The sequence below is a fragment of the Leopardus geoffroyi genome, chromosome A1 (genome assembly GCF_018350155.1).
Source record: "Leopardus geoffroyi isolate Oge1 chromosome A1, O.geoffroyi_Oge1_pat1.0, whole genome shotgun sequence".
NCBI classification, from domain to species: Eukaryota; Metazoa; Chordata; class Mammalia; order Carnivora; family Felidae; genus Leopardus; species Leopardus geoffroyi.
This window is the reverse complement of record NC_059326.1, coordinates 157,456,335-157,470,290: the sequence shown is the minus strand read 5'-3', so window position 1 is coordinate 157,470,290 and position 13,956 is coordinate 157,456,335. Positions and strand designations below refer to the sequence as shown.

The following is a 13,956-nucleotide window of genomic DNA, read 5'->3' as shown; positions in this document are numbered from 1 at the left end:
AGAGAGAGAGGAGCCACAGTCTTTCTGTAACCGAATCTTGAAAGTGGCATCCCATCATTTTGGCCGTGTCCTTCAATTTTTTTTTTTCAACGTTTATTTATTTCTGGGACAGAGAGAGACAGAGCATGAACGGGGGAGGGGCAGAGAGAGAGGGAGACACAGAATTGGAAACAGGCTCCAGGCTCCGAGCCATCAGCCCAGAGCCTGACGCGGGGCTCGAACTCACAGACCGCGAGATCGTGACCTGGCTGAAGTCGGACGCTTAACCGACTGCGCCACCCAGGCGCCCCTGGACGTGTCCTTCAAAAAAAAAAAAAAAAATATATATATATATCAATTAATCCAGCACATGCTCAAGGGGAGGGGATTACACAAGGGCATGAATACCACCAGGTAAGAATCATTGGGGGCCATCATAAAGACTGCCTACCATATGAATTAACAAGTATTTTCTAAATTTCTCAGCATTAATTTCTAATAAGTTATTATCAATAGATACAAATCACATAAACAAAAATTTGGGGGGGGGTTCTCAATAATTTGTAAAAGTGTAAACAGCTTTTGAGACCAAAAAGTTGAGAATTGCTATTCTAGTAATACAAACATTGGCTTTCCACATGGTAAAGATGCAGGGCATTTTTTCAAGAGCTGATAATTCATGTCTTACTTTTATTATTATTCATAACTATAAACTCTTTTCCCCAAAATGATAGTATTTATAATAGCATTATAAGATACACAAGTACATAGTGAAATACAGTAATGTTTGCCAGAAGTACATATACAGTGGGTATAGTATCAAGACTTATAAGTACTATATACACCATATATTTATCACATATCTGAGGATACTGCATTAAAAATTTTTAATAATATTTATTCAATATACTAAGTGCTTACATTGATGCCACCAATAATTGGTGATTTTATTATTATTTTGTTCAGCAAATATTTGGAAAACTCTGGACAAAGAATAGTATTAGAGTTAGAGATTTATAAAGTTTCTAACAAATAATTTAAGGCAATATTCACATGTGATTTCCATGAAACAGAATTTAATGACAAAATGAATGAAGTGCAAGACTTTGGGGTGTGGAGAAAGGAGAGGAAGGAGGAAGAGAAGACATAGAGAATAGCCAGAAATAAAACACAAACTTATCTTACGAAAGAAAAAGAAGGTTATGTTAAGAAGTATGGGATATCGCTAGCATCAGATACTTATAAAACTCAAAAAGAATGAAGACTGAAAAAGTTTTAGATTTGGTGATAGGACTTTAACACACACACACACACACACACACACCAAAAAAAAAAACAAACCCGCACAGGGCCAGAATCAAATCTAAGTAGGAAGTAAGAAAGCTGAGACCACAAAGGGAAGAGAAAACTTTGGTCAGTAACAAAGTAACAAAAGAAGGTTGCAAGATCTAAGGAACAGGAGATCTAAATATGTACCTTCCTACTGTTCTTTAAGAACCAAAGAACTGACAGCATTTATTCTTTATACAAGCCAATAAGGGTCAATTTTGAATTGTATTCAACTACATTAAACCGAATGGTTTGATAAACTAAATTTTAGGGCTGCCTGGGTGGCTCAGTCAAACATCTGACTTTGGGTCAGGTCACTATCTCACCATTTGTGGGTTCGAGCCCGGTGTCTGGCTCTGTGCTGACAACTCAGAGCCTGGAACCCACTCTGTGTCCACCCCCTCCCCCCGCCCCTCCCCTGCTTGTGCTCGGTCTCTCTCTGTCCCTCAAAAATAAAAAACGTTAATAAAAAAAATTTAATAAACTAAATTTTAGAGATACTGCTTTGACTAAGAATTTTTCTATTTTTTTTCTTGCCAGTATGCTCTAAGTCTATCCTTGATTTGTTCCCTGTACTAAGCGTTCCTAATATCTGGTTTGATCCGGGCAAAACTACAGTTACAAAAATTTGCATGACTATCTGTGATAATTTGACCTTTGCTAAGGTCAAAAAAAATTTTAAGAGCTCTGTTTCAACTCCCTTACTTTACTGATCAATAAATTTGAGGCAAGGGAATGTAGTTCCTACAGGTGGCCACATCAAGCCTGGGACTAATATCCCAGGTCTCTTAACTTCTAATCCTGGGGTCCCTTATTGGCATCACATTATGCAACATTACTTTTGATGATATTTTCCAAAATTACTGCTGGTGTAATTTTAACAAAAATTTGATACTTTGGGAGAAACGGTTTGAGGGCGAATAAACCTCTGAAAAATAAGGGACACTGAATTGACAAGAATTGAAAGGTGTTAGCTTTTAGGATTAAATATTTCTGCTCCCTGGTACTATTTTTGGGCTTCCTAAATCCATCATTCCTTTTCTTCAAAATGATGTATGGCAGGACCTTGTCTCTTGAGCCTTCGTTTTCATCACAAATAAATCAACCACATTCTGCCCCATTTACTCTTCTCCACAGACTGAATTCCAAACCTCTGGGGCCAGAGGATCTCCACTTTAAGCTAGGAGCGCAGTTCTCTGGGTCCGCATTTAAATCTCAGTTGCTAGGGCCAGAAGCACTCCCAAAATTGAGGGATGAGTTGTAGGAGATGGCAAGAAAACCCCTCGGAGCCTGCGCCACATCCCGGGGCCTTTGAGAGGTCCTGAGTGTTACAATACCACACACGCAATTCAGGACCCACCTTCCTGCGCCTGGAGACCAATGTCTGTCCCAGGCTCCAACTGGCGTGGCTCTGCCCTGTGCGTGACGTATGACGTCACGTGTTTGGCACGTGCCACCAGATCTGCAAGGACTATCCCAGAGGCTCGTGGTTACACGTGTTTGGAAGTGGGAGGAGGTGGGCCTTAGGCTATTGGTTTTTCATTTCCAAGTGGGAGGCTGCTGGTGGAGGGCAGAGGCTGCAGCCTTCTGGACTGGGCGGGCCTGGGACAGATCCGTTAGTAGCGGCCGAGCTCGAGCTCCGAGGGCAAGGAGGCAGCCTGCACCTGGCACCTGCACCAGCACCTGCACGGAGCGCACCGCACCCTCCTTCGGACGGCGCACTTCCAGGAGAGCTGGCCTAGGTGAGGACAGCCCTCAGTGCCATCAGCACCTTGTCGCCGCTACCCCAGGCTACCTTCTGCTGAGAACAGCTCTGTTTATTGAAAGGAGAAGGGTTCTTTCATCTTTATTTTTTCAACTGGGTGATGATGAAACTTCAACCAAGAGATTTTGAGCTTTAGCGAAATGACACCATTACCTGAAAGTAAAGTAAACTTTACGTAGAATATAAAGGTACTTAGTTTTTAGAAACATACTGATTTTGCCCCCAAAGGCTAAACAATAACCATTTAAAATGGTATACATCCCTGACGTCTCAGGTCTTCCTCATTTTTTCATGGGAGTTCTTACTTGACATGTCACTTGATAGTGACCCAGTCTTCTCTGTATGTTGATCTATTTCATTCCAGTATCACATGGGATGACCTCGTTTATTTGCTTGTTTATAGTGTCTTCTATAATGCAAGTTCAAGGAGAGCTATGATCCGGTCTGTTTTATTTATCTGCTCCAGCTTCTGGCACAGTGCCTAATGTTTGTTGATTAGATGAAATGTTTTCTGACTCTAGCCACCCAAAGCTGGCACCCTTGCTCTTGCTTGCATAGGTGACAACATCCTCTGTATGTCAGTGTTCTTGTATTCATAATATTTTATTGTAATTGTCGCTGAATATGTCTGTGCTACACTACGTGCTCCTTTATTTAGAGTAAGGACTTTTATTCATTTTTGTCTCCCATGTGCCTGGCATACAGTGGACACTCAGATTTTTATTGAAAAGGTGGAAGTTATCCAAAAGAAATTTTTTAATAATCTGTATCTTTTCTAAACTTTAGACTATCTAAGAGTATTTCTCCTCTTTTTGGTATTTTTTCCCCCCTGATACTGAAAGCCACTCACTCCAACTAAGAGAGGTAATAATATGTGTGGTGAAAAGAATTCAAAATTTTGAATAGAGAATCTAGATAAGAGTCTCTGTTCTGCTATTTTCTGGTTTGGAGATACTCTAAATTTTTCAGAGCCTGGCTCACCATTTGTAGATAGAGATAATAATACTTACATATGGTCTATGTAACCATTCTATTTCTTTAGATAGAATCCTAAAAAAAAAAAAAAAAAAAAAAGCCAAACAAAACACAACAAAACAAAAGTGGCTTAATACACTCTTTTAAAAGAAAAAAAAAATAAAGATTCTCCATTCTCCCATCCTCTGCTTAGATAACACATATTAGACATATTTAGTTTTGAGTTTGATTGAAACTTATTCATGTACAAATGTGTAAAAACCACAAATTAGGCAGATACAATTTAAATCATTGGTCAGAAACACTTTATTTTAAATAAAAGGCATTGTTTTTTACATAAATGTTACATATAATCTTTACAATTTAGGACTATAGGTTATTTATTAGTCTTTTAACATGTAAAAATTGTGTACAAAATAACTTAGAAATACCTAAGAGGATTGGTTGGTACTGGCTGAAAATAAATGTAGTGTCATAACAAGTTGAGATAAATTCACACCTAGTTAATTAAGTCTTGTCAGTGCTCCACGTCAAAGAGGTGTCATTGACTTGCTGTTAACGTGTTTGGTGGAAATAAAGAATGGGATCCATCATTCAGTATATTCATTTTTGCCACTCTTGAATGAACATAATTTTCTTTTTTGATAATTATGTAGAATTACATGGAATAACTAGTTTTCTTTTTCATTGTGCTTGAACATTATTGGTTTGACCAGAGAGATACTTAAGTATTTGGGTAATTAAGTTATACATTGTGACCCTAAGTGAAGGGACCAAAATACACAATCTGTATTGGTTCCTGCAAAGGTTATTGCAGAAGTGGATACATTTAAGACTTCTAACCAAAGGCTATAAGAAATGTGTACTATGAATACTTAAGTGTATTTAATATGTATTTATTTGCTTTACTTGACATGCTTCAATTTAGATTGCTTGTTTCCTAGGTGGAAGAATCTATCAAGATATGTAGCTGCTCAAAAACCCTATTGGACAATGATAACTACAGATTTGATGAACGATATGTAAGAAAAGAATGATTTTAATTTAAAATGTAAATTTATAGCAAAATTTTCTAATACTAAAATAAGATCTATTTTTCAATCACAGGTATATATATGTATTATGTATATGGCATATATATATGGTGTGTATATATATATATACACACCATATATATATATAATGTAGTTTAAATTCACCATAAAACCTGAACAAGTTACTAGTAAAAGAAATGGCTTCTCTTGGTTCATAGAAAATAGCAATAAGGAGTTGATTCTGTCCCACTGGATGTAAGCTCCAATAGAATAAGGGTTTTGTTTATTTTGTTATTTTGTTCACTCAGTGCTGAACAGTGAGGGCACATAGTAGCTGCTCAGTAAATACTGAATAAATGAGAGAAGCCTCCTCCCTGTTATTACTGGAATAGCCATTAATGATAATTTTGTCACAAAAGTCATTATAGGAATTTGCTCTCCAGGTTTTTATTGTCTTATTGTTTTTATTAAATATTAGGAAATCACATATATTTATAAATCATTGCAAGACATAAATAACTATAGTACATTGACATTTGTGCACACGATTAAGTTTTAGAAAAAAGTAGGGTACTATTACCTTGGAAATTGTTGTGTGCGCTTGGACAAATCCTGTGTCTTAGTCTCACCCTCCGAGATAGCAACCAGTACACTGAATTTTGTTTATTGTTCCCTGTCTTTTCTATAGTTTTACCACACATAGGTGTACTCCTAATATATTGCTTAGTTTTGAATATTTTTGAACTTCATATAAATGAGATCTTGCTATTTTTTCTGTATCTTTTCCTCATTCAATATTATTACATTCCTGAGATTTATTCATGATGTTGCGTGTAGCTATATTTTTTCATTTTTACTGCTGTGTAATTAACTATTATGGATATATTATAATTTGTTAACTCTGTAGTTAATAGATGTTTGAGTTGCTTACATTTTTTTCATATTACAGTTAGAGCAGCAGTAAACATTTTAGTCCATGTATCCTGGTGCCAGAGGGGATTTTTCCAGGATTGAAATTGGTGGTCACAGCTATGCATATCTTCACTTGTACTTCATAATACTGTTTTTCGAAGTCATCATGCCAATTTACATTCTTATTACTACTGAATGAGAATTTCTGAGCTCTACGTTACTGCTAGCACTTGATATAAGATGAAAGCAATGAGAATTGCAAGGAAAACTTGAATGTAATTTATGGAAGATTTGAACATTGTTTTACAGTGACAGAGTTAATAGGCAGAAATTAGTGGGCTATATAAGAATTGAATAATATAATCAATAAGCTGAGTTTTTTCATAATGTACATGTACTTATACATCTTTTGACTGAAGAATATATGATTCCCTTGTATGATTTAGGACATTTATAAAAAATTGGTCATGTACTTGTTCACAAAAGAAACATTAAAGTCAGGAAAGTAGACATTTTATGGGCAATATTCTCTGATCTAAAAGCCAATCAAGTAGAAACAATAATAGAGTATCAAATCTTAATGACTTGGAAATTATGAAACATAATTAAGATTGTTCTTGGAGCAGAGGAAATCACAGGAAGTATTATAAAGAACTCTTTAAAAAAATTTATGGGATAAAGTAAAAGATTTATTTAAAGTACTTTCATTATTGAAGAAGAAAGACTAAAATAAGTAAATTTTGTACTTAAATTCTGAGTATAAATTAAAGAATAAATAAAGAAATATGTATAAGATGAGAAATAATATAGATACAGAAGATTAAAATAATTACATTCAGCTCAGTGACAACATACTTGAAAATCTTATATAAGAGGATTTCCTAATGAGATATAAATTATTATTATTTTTTTTTATGAAATTTATCGTCAAATTGGTTTCCATACAACACCCAGTGCTCATCCCAAAAGGTGCCTTCCTCAATACCCATCACCCACCCTCCCCTCCCTCCCACCCCCCATCAACCCTCAGTTTATTCTCAGTTTTTAACAGTCTCTTATGCTTTGGCCCTCTCCCACTCTAACCTCTTTTTTTTTTTTTTTGTCCTTCTCCTCCCCCACGGGTTTCTGTTAAGTTTCTCAGGATCTACATAAGAGTGAAACCATATGGTATCTGTCTTTCTCTGTATGGCTTATTTCACTTAGCATCACACTCTCCAATTCCATCCACGTTGCTACAAAAGGCCATATTTCATTTTTTCTCATTGCCACGTAGTATTCCATTGTGTATTTAAACCACAATTTCTTTATCCATTCATCAGTTGATGGACATTTAGGCTCTTTCCATAATTTGGCTATTGTTGAGAGTGCTGCTATAAACATTGGGGTAACAGTGCCCCTATGCATCAGTACTCCTGTATCCCTTGGATAAATTCCTAGCAGTGCTATTGCTGGGTCATAGGGTAGGTCTATTTTTAATTTTTTGAGGAACCTCCACACTGCTTTCCAGAGCGGCTGCACCAACTTGCATTCCCACCAACAGTGCAAGAGGGTTCCCGTTTCTCCACATCCTCTCCAGCATCTATAGTCTCCTGATTTGTTCATTTTGGCCACTCTGACTGGCGTGAGGTGATACCTGAGTGTGGTTTTGATTTGTATTTCCCTGATAAGGAGCGACGCTGAACATCTTTTCATGTGCCTGTTGGCCATCCGGATGTCTTCTTTAGAGAAGTGTCTATTCATGTTTTCTGCCCATGTCTTCACTGGGTTATTTGTTTTTCGGGTGTGGAGTTTGGTGAGCTCTTTATAGATTTTGGATACTAGCCCTTTGTCCGACATGTCATTTGCAAATATCTTTTCCCATTCCGTTGGTTGCCTTTTAGTTTTGTTGGTTGTTTCCTTTGCTGTGCAGAAGCTTTTTATCTTCATAAGGTCCCAGTAATTCACTTTTGCTTTTAATTCCCTTGCCTTTGGGGATGTGTCGAGTAAGAGATGGCTACGGCTGAGGTCAGAGAGGTCTTTTCCTGCTTTCTCCTCTAGGGTTTTGATGGTTTCCTGTGTCACATTCAGGTCCTTTATCCATTTTGAGTTTGTTTTTGTGAACGGTGTGAGAAAGTGGTCTAGTTTCAATCTTCTGCATGTTGCTGTCCAGTTCTCCCAGCACCATTTGTTAAAGAGACTGTCTTTTTTCCATTGGATGTTCTTTTTAAGATTTGTTTTAATGTTTATTTATTTTAGAGAGAGAGAGAGAGCGTGCAAGTGCAAACAGGGTAGGGGGAGAGAGAAAGGAAGACAGATGATCCAAGGCAGGCTATGTGCTGACAGCAGAGATGCAGGGCTGATGCATGGCTCATACTCATGAACCATGAGATTGTGACATGAGCCGAAGTTGGACACATAACCAACTGAGCCACCCAGATGCCCCTATACCTCTGTTTTAAAAAAGGAAAAAGAAAGAAAAATGGATACTAAATACTCTGAAAGATACAAGCCTTCTCAATTCATAGTCACATAAATTTAGGACTCACCGGTTTGTACAGAAAAGAAAGGCAAGGACAAATCTCATTTAGGAATATAGTTATGAAAACTATATATGAAATATGAGCAAGTGAATCTAGCAAAATATCAAACCAATAATATGCTATCATCAGGTACACATTATTTTCCAGGAATGCAAAGATGGTTGCAATATCAGGAAAGCTAATACAGAATTTATTATATGAACACATTGAGAGGAACAAAAAAGAAGTGATCACATCTATAGATTATGAAATGGAAGTTGATAAAATTCACAACCATTCCTAATAATAATGAACAAAACCAGAATGGGCATAGAGGGAAACTAAATATGATTTAGATAATTTAGAATAACATTTTCTGTTGTTTTCTTGGTAAAAAATGGAAATAAAATATTGAAGCTGTTTTCATTGAAAACAATCATAATTACTTAACATTATGTTTTGAAGTCCTGGTGAATGTATTTAAATAAGATAATAAAATAATTGATATGGACACAGGAAAAAGTAAGATGAAATTATCTTTTTCCCCCTTTGATGTCAGTGAATACATAGAAAATCTAAGGGGCGCCTGGGTGGCTAGTCGGTTGACCTCTGTCTTCGGCTCAGGTCATGATCTCACAGTTCGTGAGTTCAAGCTCCGCATGGGCTCTGTGCTGACAGCTCGGAGCCTGGGTCCTGCTTCGGATTCTGTGTCTTCCTCTCTCTCCACCCCTCCTCTGCTCACATGCTCGCTGGCTCTCTCTCTCTCTCTCTCTCTCTCTCTCTCTCTTTTTCAAAAATAAACATTAAGTGGCGCCTGGGTGGCTCAGTTGGTTAAGCGTGCAACTTCGGCTCAGGTCACGATCTCACTGTCTGTGAGTTGGAGCCCCGCGTTGGGCTCTGTGCTGACAGCTCGGAGCCTGGAGCCTGTTTCAGATTCTGTGTCTCCCTCTCTCTCTGACCCTCCCCCGTTCATGCTCTGTCTCTCCCTGTCTCAAAAATAAATAAAACGTTTAAAAAAAATTCAAAAATAAACATTAAAAAAATTATTTAAACTTTTTTTTTAAAAATTGTTTTCTGCGTTTATTTATTATTGAGAGAGAGACACACAGAGCATGAGCAGGGGAGGGGCAGAGAGAGGGGGAGACACAGAATCCGAAGCAGGCTCCAGGCTCTGAGCTGTCAGCACAGAGCCCGACGTGGGGCTCGAACTCACAAACTGCAAGATCATGACCTGAGCCGAAGTCAGTCGCTCAACCAACTGAGCCACCCAGGCGCCCCTATTAAAAAAAAAATTTTTTTTTTTTAAATAAAAAGTTACTTTTTAGAGAAAGAAAACCTAAGAAAATTTAGGAGACTGAATGTTTAACTTAGGGCCTGGATAAACTTTATTAACAGAAAAACCAGAAGCTTTGGAAAGAAAATATAGTTTAATTTGACTGTGTGAATATTTAAAAATTTAAAAATGCCTTTCCGGTTTTTTACATAAATATAATTTTTTAAGACAATGCACTTTTCAAAAATTTTTTTGAAGTTTTTTATTTATTTATTTTGAGAGACAGAAAGAGCAAGCAGGGCAGGGGTAGAGAGAGAGGGAGAGGGAGTGTGTGTCAGTGTGGAGTCTGATGTGGGCTTGAGCCTAATAACTGTGAGATCATGACGTGAGCCCAAACCAAGAGTTCCTAGTTTATCATAGTGGGGAATGATATTGAAGCCCAGAATATAAGTAGTAGGGGTGTTCTTTACGGGGCTAGCAATGTTTCTGGCCATTCCAGTCTGTACAGCTAGACAAAAAATGCATGCTTAAAAATCATTTTCAATTCTCTTTAACATTACAATATTTTATTTTGTTCTTTTATTTCCTGAGTAGGTCTATTTTTTCTCTTATACTGAAATTTTGATTCTTAACATTATTAACTAAAACATGTGTTTATCTTGCACTGTAAGAAACATAATTTCAAATAACAAAACTAATATTAGAACTACCAAGAAAATGACTGAATGAAATTTAAAAGGTCGTTGTAGTTCTTTTTGTCCTTGTAGTGTTCTGAGCTGTGTTCTTATTTTTTTAAATGTTTATTTGTTTATTGAGAGAGATAGTGAGAGAGAGAGAGAGAGAGAGAGAGAGGAAGCAGGGGAAGGGCAGAGAGAGAGAAGGAGAGAGAGAATCCCAAGCAGGTAGAGCCTGATTTGGGGCTTGAACTTACGAACTGTGAGATCATGACCTGAGCCAAAATCAAAAGTTGGATACTTAACCAACTGAGCCACCCAGGTGCCCCTGAGCTGTGTTCTAAAGTCACTGGACTTAAATCATTTTTAGGTGTTGCAAGAAATTTTAATATACAGCTATTTTTAAAAATTTCTTTGTTTTAGGGATTAGTTCTTAAAAATACCTATTTTGAAAGCTTTTACATATGTATGCTTTTTATCTGTTGCATTACATATTTTCATTTACTTTACTCATGTTTATCAATACTATACATATTAACTTGTTGCACTTTTATTTTATATGTTCAGATATACAGAATAATAGACGGTCTGCAGTGAATACACCCAGAATTATTTACCAAATAAAAAAGCAGAAAGGGAAATCAAAGACAAATGTTCTTGTTGTATCTGTTTTCAAGTTCTTATTGATTGAGCTCATAATGAATTAATTATATCAGTTAATTAATTAGGACATGCCACCTGAGTTAGTATTCACTATGATGGGTAAAGTAAATAAAAATAAAGTGCTTCATATGTAGGGGAAAAGTTTTCTTCCCATAATGTGTGATAAACATTGTATGTATGGGTGTGTGTGTATGTATTTATGTATGTAATGTGTCTTATGTGTTCTGTAGTTACATATCAGTTGGTTGACTCCATGACGAATTTGTTAATGGTAAAATTTTTCATTCTATCTGAAATATAAGTAATATACTTGATTATATTCATTCAGGAAATATTTTGTAATATTGTAAAATTATAAAAGCACTGTCCAGGTTTTGGGAATACAGCCGTGAGTGAACCAAGACCCTGAACTCATGGAGCTTATATTGTGTTGTGGGAAACAGCCAACAAAAAGTCTGACCTTGTCAGCTTCCTACCATCTAACCAACCTCCGCAATTCCTACAATTGGGCGGCAGTGCTAACATTGCAATTTCTGTCTCCTATATGTCCTGCCGTTTTACTGTAACTATTTGAAGACTTCCATTGGGCTTTCCAAGTCTATTCAATATTAATGGTACCCTACTGAAATTATAGAAGAGAATTATTAAAGAATTTTTCAGAGGAAACAAAATGTTATAAATATATCTGTTTTGAAATATTTTTGAAAAATGTATATTTATAAGATATATAGCAGATATTTAGTTGGGTATTAAAAAGATGATTTTTTGCCTTGCAGAAGAATTTTATTTATGGTTACTTTTATTTTTTATTTATTTTTACATATATTTTAAAATATTTTTAGTATTTTTAATATTTAAACATATTTTTAAATATTATATATTTATTTTGAGAGAGAAAGAGAGAGTGAGAGTGGAAGAGGAACAGAGAGAGAGGGTGGGAGAGAGAATCTCAAGCAGGCTCTGTGGGGTCAGTGCAGAACTCACAAACCCTAAGATCATGACCTGAGCCCAAATCAAGAGTCGGAAGCTTAACCAACTGAGCTACCCAGGCTCCCCTCTAGGGTTACTTTTACAAAATAAGTTCCCCTAGTATTTTTCAAATGATTTAAGTTAGAAATATCCTGTTGACACACAAGCTGTCTCTAATTCTTATATAATGAGAAGGTCTGTATATTTTCTCTTGTGACCCAGGATTTCCCAAGCTTGGTCAACTTATGATTGTAAGTAGGATCACAAGAATAACAATAACCTATATACTTCAGTGGCTTTGCCCCACCTGCAGAACTTCAAATCTGTACAAAGGCTTGAATCTTCTCCCTTCCCTGCAAATATTTTTGGGAATTCCCTAAGTGTCTAATTATTAAGAACAAATCTGGTCAGCTGCCTTGCAAGTAGCATCTGCTTGGCATTTGTGACTACTTCTATGGATACTACTATGTCTCCCTCAGGCACTGTTTCAGTTTTGGCTCTTTTCTGGACACTGCATCCTCACAATGCACTCCCACACTAATGTGATGACACTTTCAGAGAGCCAAGATCTTTGGCAAAGTCCTGAAAATGCTTCCTTTCCCTTTTTCTTTTACTTTCTGTGGGGGATACCCTAATTGTATAGCTAATTTGTGCTCACTGCCTTAAGAAAGCTTAAAAGACTGTTTATGGCCTCTCTTTCCTTCCATCTACTCCGAATCCCTACTGGAGGGATCTGAATGACATACAGCAGCCTGTGCTCAGAATCACTCTTCTGCCAAGATAATTAAGGCATCGTTACTAGACTGTCTTTGCTAGAGCTGACCCTTGTACTTAAATCTGTGTTCTCTCCAGAAGGATCCTGTAGTCTAGTGTATATACATAGGCTTTTATCAGTCTGCCCCATCAGTTCTCCAACATCAGGACCTGTCTGAGCCTTTAACAGTAGTTGTGGAGACGTCTCCTACACACTAAATTTATTGATATAAAAATTTTCACTAGTCTCTGAACAAAGTGATATACTATCTTACTATCTTACTTATCTATCTTATACTATCTTACTTTATACTTCATGACATAAACTTGATATTTAATCACTTAAGCATAAGTGAATAATCATGGAAACAGTTTTTCTGTAGTGTTTTTTAAAATTTATGTGTTTTGTTTGCCATGACACAATTTTAGGGGGCATAAAGAACCCAATAAACATTGCTTTTTATTAGTATTTTCCTTTTTAAGCCTTGTTTGTGTATGTATAACTTTGGGTGGTTATAAACTAAATAGTTTTCCATACTTTTTGTTAAATTTAGTTTATGCACATAGATTTTTAAAGACTCCACATTTTACGAATACAACGAGCAGAAGCTTTTCCATAGTGTTGGGGTAACAATAATTTGATGAATGCTATGTACAGGTAGTCCCTACTTTTCAAAAGTTTGTGTTATACCCACTGTGCTTTTATAAAAGACTTGATAGTACTACCTGCTTTTACTCTCTGGAAGAAATCCAAAGAAGATTTTCACTTTTATGAAAAGGAAAGAAAAATGAAAATAGCATTCAGTGTTTGTGTTGTGGCGAGCTGTTATCGAGGCTGTCCAGACCTGAGCAGCAACAGTGGCCCCACCAAGCTCCTTTCCCAGAACTACACTCAGTATCAAGCAGCCATAATAGCTTTGGACTGTGTCTTTGAGCACCTATGCTTTACCTCAGTTGATTTTGTGTATCACTTAGCAAGAAGTGTCCTAGGCTATTGGAAAGGCCTAAGAGAGGTTAATTTTTGGTCTGGAAACACTCAAAAAATTTTCCATATAAGTTAGTGATAATTGCTTCTTTGCTTTATTCCATTTCAGCTTATGAAATATTTCATAGGAATAGGGAAGCTCTTCTT

General features: G+C 36.5%; 1 long non-coding RNA gene across 2 annotated transcripts; it reads left to right on the top strand.

Moving 5' to 3' along the window:
• Window positions 1-294: 294 nt before the first annotated feature.
• LOC123608571 lies at window positions 295-11,035 on the top strand. Of its 2 annotated transcripts, none has more exons than XR_006717310.1 (3): window positions 295-393; window positions 4,993-5,070; window positions 11,007-11,035. It is a non-coding gene; the product is annotated as an uncharacterized LOC123608571 (long non-coding RNA). The 2 variants fall into 2 exon arrangements; XR_006717313.1 differs by lacking the exon at window positions 11,007-11,035 and adding an exon at window positions 6,032-6,736.
• The last annotated feature ends 2,921 nt before the right edge of the window (window positions 11,036-13,956 follow it).